Below are 8814 nucleotides of genomic sequence, written 5' to 3'. Positions count from 1 at the left end.
CAGTATTCTTTAAAATATGGCAAATTTTATCGCTTCTCAGCCTTTTGGCTAAGATCAAGTGTAAAATATGGCAAATTTTAACTTAAAATCTTTAATGATCCTGATTGTAGGTGAGACAAATGAGACACAATATGGCTTTTATCAGGATACTCACTTGAGTAAATGTAGCTACTAAAATTGACTTGTATCAATTTCTATAAAGCAGTGTACCACGAAAAAGAGGCTCATTACATATTTTCACTTCCAGAAAACTTTTATTCATCTCTGATGATCATCAAAACCTAGTATTGGAATACTACGTGGCAATGAGAAACAATGAAATATGGCCTTTTGTAATAACGTGGATGGAACTGGAGAGTGTTAATGCTAAGTGAAAGAAGTCATAGAGAGAAAGACAGATACCATATGTTTTCACTCTTATGTGGATCCTGAGAAACTTAACAGAAACCCATGGGGGAGGGGAAGGAAAAAAAAAGGTTAGAGAGGGAGGGAGCCAAAACATAAGAGACTCTTAAAAACTGAGAACAAACTGAGGGTGGCTGGGGGGTGGGAGGGCACCTGTTGGGATGAGCACTGGGTGTTGTATGGAAACCAATTTGACAATAAATTTCATATTAAAAAAAACCCCAAAAACCTAGTAAACATACAGATTTGATGGTGTGGCCATTTGCAGAAATTGCTTGCTAAGAAAAAAAAATGTATGTAGTTGTGTTTTGAAAATAAGAAAATAATTAATTACCTGCTATTTTGATTATCTGAAACGTCATCATGTCTGCTGACGTGTGTCTTTTCCATTACGAGATCTCCAGCTTAAAAGAAATTGCACCATGTCTCCTAGTCCCCTCAGATCTTTGAGGATACATTATATAAACAATTGTTCAGAAAGGGATTTTTCTTTGTAAAATTGACCATAACCAAGCAGCTGAAAAGTTACAACTTCGTTTGGAAACAAATTATCAGACCTTCCATCTTCCTGTGTTTGGTTTGATGACTATGATTTATCTTAGAATAAAAGAACCTTATTTTGTTTTGTATCTGGGTTCAGACAAAGTGAAGCGTGATTTCTCATTCGAAAGGAAAAGTAGAGAGTAGAATGAAAAGTAGAGTTGATGTAATTTTTCGTCCGTCAATTTTAGGTCTTGAGGATTTTTACTAATGGGATGCTGGTGGTAAAGATAATTAGATTTCATTCACAAAATATTAATTTCGGAAAAAGGGTCAAGTTTGAACATTTGTTGCTGTTTCATGTTGTTTCTGGACCTAACCTATAAAATAACTTTACCACTTAAAACCTAGAACATCAAACACTGGTTCCAGCCACAATGAGTGAGCCTATTTACCATATTACACCGATCTAAAAACTTGATAAAATACAAAAAACAAAGCAAAAGAAACACTTACCTGAGAACTCTAAAAAGTAAACAAAGATGGGCAGACTGGGATTGGAAATCAAGACCAGAAGAAAGGCCAAAACAGAGAAAGTGTTGTTTTTTTGTTGATAGTTTCTTTTAAACTTCCTTTACCTTCTGGCTCTAACTTCAGGGCAGGCCAAATCACTAACTGCATAGCAGTCGGGTCAGTAAATACTCCAAGAGGGGCCTGTCTTTCAGTGCCAGACAAATATCTATTTGAAGAAATAACAACTTATCTTAATGTACACATTTGAAATATTTACAGAAACTGTAGAGTGCACATTCTTTGAGATATATGTACATGCAACCTTTATGAAAATTAGACATAGATTGCAAGCCTTAGCAAACTTCAAAAAGCCAAAATAATAGAGCGTATCTACAATAAGAAAATTAATCCAGAAATCAATAGTAAAATAACTAAAAGCCATATATATATGTACATATGTGTAAATATATACATACACATTAAGAAATATGTGAATAATCAATTGGTTACAGACGAAATAATGAGAGTTTAAAATATTTTATTTATTTATTTTACTTTATTTTTTAAAATAACTTACTATGAAATTAGCTAACATACAGCGTATACAGTCTGCTCCTGGCTTTGGGAGTAGACTCCCGTGATTCACTGCTTACATACAACACCCAGTGCTCATCCCAACAAGTGCCCTCCTCAATGCCCATCACCCATTTTCTCTACCCCCCTGCCTCCCCACCATCAACCCTTAGTTTGTTCTCTGTATTTGAGAGTCTTTTACGGTTTGCCTCCCTCTCTGTTTGTAACTTATTTTTCCTTCCCTTCCCCCACAGAAGACCACTTCTGTTAAGTTTCTCAAGTTCCACATATGGGTGAAAATATATGATATCTGTCTTTTTCTGACTGACTTATTTCACTTGCGTAATACCCTCCAGTTCACTGACCAAAGGAAATATTACATACCAAAACTTAGGATATGCAGCTTAAGCACTACATAGATATAAATATAAAACAAGAGAGACTGGGGCGCCTGGGTGGCTCAGTCGGTTAAGCGGCCGACTTCGGCTCAGGTCATGATCTCGCGGTCCGTGAGTTCGAGGCCCGTGTCAGGCTCTGTGCTGACAGCTCAGAGCCTGGAGCCTATTTCAGATTCTGTGTCTCCCTCTCTCTGACCCTCCCCCGTTCATGCTCTGTCTCTCTCTGCCTCAAAAATAAATAAACGTTAAAAAAAATTTAAAAAAAAGAAGAGAGACTAAAATACATTTTCTAAGTATACCACTTAAAAAGTTAAAAAAAACATAATATATCCAAACTAAACAAAAACAGTTAAACAACAAAGAACATAAATTAATGATGTAAATTTTAAAAAGAGATCGACAAAGCCAAAATTTGTGAATATACTAAATAACATTCAGAAAGTTTGGCACATAGGGGCACCTGGGCGGCTCAGTTGGTTAACTGACTCTTGATTTCTGCTTAGGTTGTGATCTCCCAGTTTATGAGGTAGTGCCCCGTGTCAAGACTCAGCTGACAGCAAGGAGCCTGCTTGGGATTTTCTCTCTGCCCCTCCCTGCTCATTCTCTCTCTCTCTCTCTCTCTCTCTCTCTCTCTCTCTCTCTCTCTCTCTCAAATAAGTAAACTTAAAAAAGAAAACTTGGCACATTAATGAAGAAAAAAGGAAGAATACAGACACACACACACACACACACACACACATACACACACACACACACAATTTAGTAATTATACAGGGGACTGTAGTATAGGAATATACAGAAATCACCATTACCAATAGGTTATGTACATTTAAAAAAAAATAACATTTATTTATTTTTGAGAGAGAGAGACAGAATGTGAGCAGGGAAGGGGCAGAGGGAGAAGGAGACACAGGATCTGAAGCAGGTTCCAGGCTCTGAACTGTCAGCCCGACGTGGGGCATGAACCCACAGATTGTTCATGACCTGAACCGAAGTCAGATACTCAACCAACTGAGCCACCCAGGGACCCCACTGATAGGTTACACACTTAAAGTGAGAGGCAAAACTTTAAAAAAAGGTAGAGATGTGCAAAATATTAACAATATGAACTTTGGGGTAGGAAAATATTTATTACAGAAACCACAAAAAATTAAAACCAGAATGAAAAAGATTGTAAAATTTAACTGAATTAAATTTAAGAACTACTGTTTATTACAGGATAGTACAAAGATAGTGAAAAGACAGACCACAACATGAGAGAAGATGGTCCAGTAAAAATAACTGAAAAGTATCATTATCCATGATACATAAAGTATTTCTACAACTCTGTAAGTAAAGATAAACACCCTAATAGAAAGAAATGGTCAAAATACATAAACAGACGTGTGTCACAGACTAGTGAAAACTCATGGCCTTAAACATATATGAATATATTTATACCCTTATTAAATAACCTAGAATGTATCCATCAGATAGGCAATGATGAAAAAATTGATATTACTGTTGACTTGTGAACTAGAACTCTCATAAAATACTCGTGGGAGTATAAAGTATTAGAATCTGTTTGCAAAAAAAATAATATTTAGCATTATCTAAAGTTGATGATGCACATATCCTTTGATGTAACAATTCAATCTGTAACTCTAGACCTTAGGGAAATTCCCACATATGAAGACAATGTGACACGTAGAAGAATGTATTTAACAGTGAGGTAGGAAAGCAAAACCCTGGAAACAGATTTACAGCAAAGGCAAAATCGATCAAAGTTCAAGGTGTGATAACACAATGGAAAACAACACAGCAGTGGAATGGAAAGACGCAAGACCCGCAGCTATACATCTCAATGTGGATGCATCTCACAAAGTTGAATGAACAAAGAGAATTGCAGAAGAATATATACAGTCTGGTTCTGTTTCTGCAATTTATGTACATGCAAAATTCAAGAGGATATTGTTTTATTTTTTTTAATTTTTTTTAACGTTTATTTATTTTTGAGACAGAGAGAGACAGAGCATGAACGGGGGAGGGGCAGAGAGAGAGGGAGACACAGAACTGGAAGCAGGCTCCAGGCTCTGAGCCATCAGCCCAGAGCCCGACGCGGGGCTCGAACTCACGGACTGTGAGATCGTGACCTGAGCTGAAGTCGGACGCTTAACCGACTGAGCCACCCAGGCGCCCCAAGGATATTGTTTTAGAATACATATCCATGTGGTAAAATTAAAATAAAAGCACAGGAATGATGAACAATATTCAGGATGACAGTTACCTCTGAAAGGGAAGGAGGGAGGGGAATATATGATCAAGAAGGGGTACTCAAAGGGATTCAAAGGGATTCAAAGGCATGCATTACTTGGTATTTTGTATGCTGCATGTTGGGTACGCGGTGCTCTTTTTAGGATTATTTTTTCATAAATCATAAGTAATAAAATGTTTCATATATTTCATACTAAAATATAAATAAACCACTATAAAATGTAATATCTGAGATTGGCCAGAGTTCACTTCAAATTTGTTAATGTTTTATGCATGCTGTTTGCCGGCAAATCTACATAAAAAGAATACCAGAAAATTAAAAGATTATCGTAGGAGTTGACTCTAAAGTCACCTTGATTCACTCTCCTTTAGTTAGTATGTTCATCTCTTAGTCCGTTCAATAGGTTATGTATGCAAATACCACACATGAGCTTTTGTTTCCAACTTAAAAAGGAAGAGGACGCTGGTTGGTTATACTGTGATCCACACAAGTAGCTATCTACATGCTTTTTTTTTTTTTTTTCATTCTGACCCAAATTGGAAATTTTCTTTGATATTTGTTCCCTTCTTTGATTAGGGATAAAATATTATTGTCACAAAGTCACCGAACCAGAACAGCCAAGGATCCAGCCATAGATAGAGATGCTAAGTAAAATGTGTATTTTTTTGATATGCTGTTTTCTATGTATTTCAATACATTTCCAAGTAACTGCACTATAATTACCACCATTTATTAAGAACCACTTACTGTTCTTTTCTCAGCCGAAATCAAGTTTAAAAGAGATATTATACAAGAAAAAAAATTCCTTACAAGCCAGTCCTAAGACATTAACTTGGGTGATTCAGAGACCCTTTGGAATATTAAATTGCAACAAGAACCTCCAAAGGTCTCTAAATTCCCCCACTGACATACTTGATATGAATTCAAATGAATCATACTTTTCTGATCCTTTATATTATTTTAGGAAGGTCAATCCTTACGTAGAAAATAACGATTATTGTTGCCATTATTTCTGTGGAATAATCACCTCCAAAACCTAAACCTGGGCCTTGCTGCTTCCAAAGTCCCACCACCTTTAATAAAATGATATTTCTAATATTGCAGCTTCTGATAATTGACTCTTTCATAGAGTAATATAAGTTGCCATTCTCTCAAGAAGCTCCAACTATCCGAAAAAAAAGTCCATTTTTCAATCTGTGCTACACATTTGAAACTAATCTACCAGGAAACAAGAAGTCAAAGATGTTAGTGCTGGAAGGGAGATAAAAGAAGTTGCCAAGAGAAGCAAATTAGAACAAGGTTCTCATGTTCTTCAAGGCCCCTGCCATCTCCTAATCAGGATGGCGAAGAATATCAGATACCTCTTGGGTGTTGCTTTCTCCTTAATGTCCAGATTTTTACCTTTCGTCCCATCTGCATTTTGTCATACCATTCAGCATGTGTAGGGACATGGAAATCTTGAATGTAGTCAATGTATCATGTTGACATTCAGAATGAATCTTGGTGACAGAAATCAGAATAGTATTTGTCTGCATGGTGGTAGAAGGTGGCAGGGCAGGGTGATTGACTGGGAATATTTGTGGGGGACTTTCTGGGATAATTGAAGTATTCTGTATTTGATCTGGGTGAGAGTAAGATTATATACATATAATATATATGATATATATATATATTATATATACGTACACACACACATATATATATATTATATATACATACACACACATACACACATATGCACACATATACATATAGATGTATACATATATACATATATACATGTATACATCTATATAGATATATAGATGTATACATCTATACATATAGATATATGTATATCTATATACAGATACATATAGATATAGATACATATAGATATGTATCTATATGTAGATATATGTATAGATACATATCTATATGTATATATATATAAACTTATTGATATGTGTACTTCAGATTTATTTTTTGCTCTATGCAAATATCACCTCAGTAAAATATTAGCAAATATATATATGAACATAAATTGGACAATATCTTGATTCATGGTTTCTCATTTAGCATAAAATCGAAATATCATACATTGGCTTATAAAAGTCTACATAATCGCATTCCTGTGTGTCTTTCGACCCTGCTTTCCTGACACTCTTTCCTTTGTTTACTATGTTTGTGCCATGTTGTTCTTACTGTTATTTTTTTAAATGTTTTTAATGTTTATTCATTTTTGGGACAGAGAGACAGAGACAGAATGACAGTGGGGGAGAGGCAGAGAGAGAGGGAGACACAGAATCCCAAGCAGGCTCCAGGCTCTGAGCTGTCAGCACAGAGCCCGATGCGGGGCTTGAACTTATGAACTGTTAGATCATAACCTGAGCCTAAGTCAGACGCTTAACCGACTGAGCCACCCAGGTGCCCCATGTTTTTGCAACTTCTAAAAAGAGGGATAGTACATATTATGCATTTGATAAATATGTTCTGCGTGAATAGGTATCAATGAAATGTAACACAGTGAGATAGGTTGGTTGAAGGAAACCAGTTCCAAATTTACTCAGTTCCCCTAATTTTGGTAATAGACATTCCTTAAGGGATGTGTCACCCACCAGTGAAATTCAGTGTGAGCTCTACGCTTTTACTGTACACACGTATCCCTCCAAATACAGGGAGAGAATACAAATTTCTTAAGCCATAGAGCTAAGGTGGGCACAAACGTGTAATCTTTACGACTCAAGGTAATCTACAGTTTGAGTTCCCATGTCATTGGGAATAGAAAACATAATCTTAGTTCTGTCTGAACTGCTTAAATCCTGCTAAATCTTAGCTAATTCCTGAGTTTCCCCTCCTCCTTTCTTCTTAATGACATCTATGTCCAGGAAGCTTATGTAATATCATGAAGTCTGGCCCTAGTTGGCATTTTTTCCTGCTTCATTCTCTGAGGTCATCTGGTTGAGTTCTTGTCTGTCATTACTTCCTCCACACTGGCATGTGTCCAGATGTCCTCACTCCTCTCTGCTCCACACGATATTCCTCTGTATCTTCAGACATGGGAAAAGTTGGCATCTTTGTCCTTCGAATTTGAATCTTGAAAAAAAAAACCTCACTGGGACCACCCCAGTACTATCTTACCAGGCACCCACTTTTTATCCACCGTTCTCATACTACCTTTCAGGGTTCCGGACAGGGAGGAGAACAGAGGTCCCCTTCACACTTGAAATCTTGGATCAAGATATTATGGTTTAGCCCTACTTTTCTGAGACAATGAGGGTGGAATGTTATAGTTTCCTAGGCTGGGAAACCATGTAGTAAAATGACGTCTGGGGGCAAGGGAGATACATATTGTTTAATACTTCAAAATACTGCATAGCTGTAAACGATGGATAGATACACGCACGCATGCATACACACATACAAAATTAGCATAGCATGAATAGTAATGCCTTTCTTGATGTCAGAGATAAGTCGTAAAAAAGCCCAATCTTTGGGTGCTCCACATTAGTGACTGAGATGGTCACGTTGAGGTTCTTATGGAATAACCATGTCATGTGGACAGAAGTGAATACAAGTTTTGCAGTGCCTGAAGCGTATACACTTTGGAGGAGTCACTTTTTTAAGAAAAATAATACAGAACTAAAAATAAAAATGAAAAAGTTCTGAAAATTAGCTTTTATAATAAGAAGAAAGAGAAAGAAGTCAACAGAAATCATAAATGTTAAAAAATTGACTGTATTAATCAGGGTTCTCCAGGGAAACAGAAGAAGAGAGATAGAGATAATCAGGAGATTTATTATGGAAATTGGCTAACATGGTTCAAGAAGGCAAGAAGTCCTATAATCTGCTGTGTGCAAGCTAGACCACCAGGAAAACTGATGATATATAATTGGGTCCCAAGTTCAAAGGCCTGAGGACCAGTGGAGCTGATGCTGTAACTTCCGGCCTGAGGCCAAAAGCCTGACAATTACGGGAGGTGGTTGCTGGTATAAATCTCAGAGTTCAAAGGAACTCTAATATCTGAAAGCAAGAGAATTCACCTTTCCATTCCTTTTTCTCCTATTCCGGGTTTCACAGATTGGATGATGCCCATCCACCCTCGTGAGGGTGAGTGTTTACTCAGTCTACTCATCCAAATGCTAACTTTTTCCAGAAACACCTTCACAGACACAACCAGAAATAATGGTTCATAGCTCTCTGGGTATCCCT

General features: G+C 36.7%; 1 pseudogene; it reads left to right on the top strand.

The window, feature by feature from the left end:
- The first annotated feature begins 28 nt into the window (after window positions 1-28).
- LOC111558892 lies at window positions 29-173 on the top strand (annotated as a pseudogene).
- Window positions 174-8814: the final 8641 nt, after the last annotated feature.

The sequence above is a fragment of the Felis catus genome, chromosome X, assembly GCF_018350175.1.
Source record: "Felis catus isolate Fca126 chromosome X, F.catus_Fca126_mat1.0, whole genome shotgun sequence".
Classification (NCBI taxonomy): domain Eukaryota; kingdom Metazoa; phylum Chordata; class Mammalia; order Carnivora; family Felidae; genus Felis; species Felis catus.
This window is presented reverse-complemented; position numbering and strand designations above follow the sequence as displayed.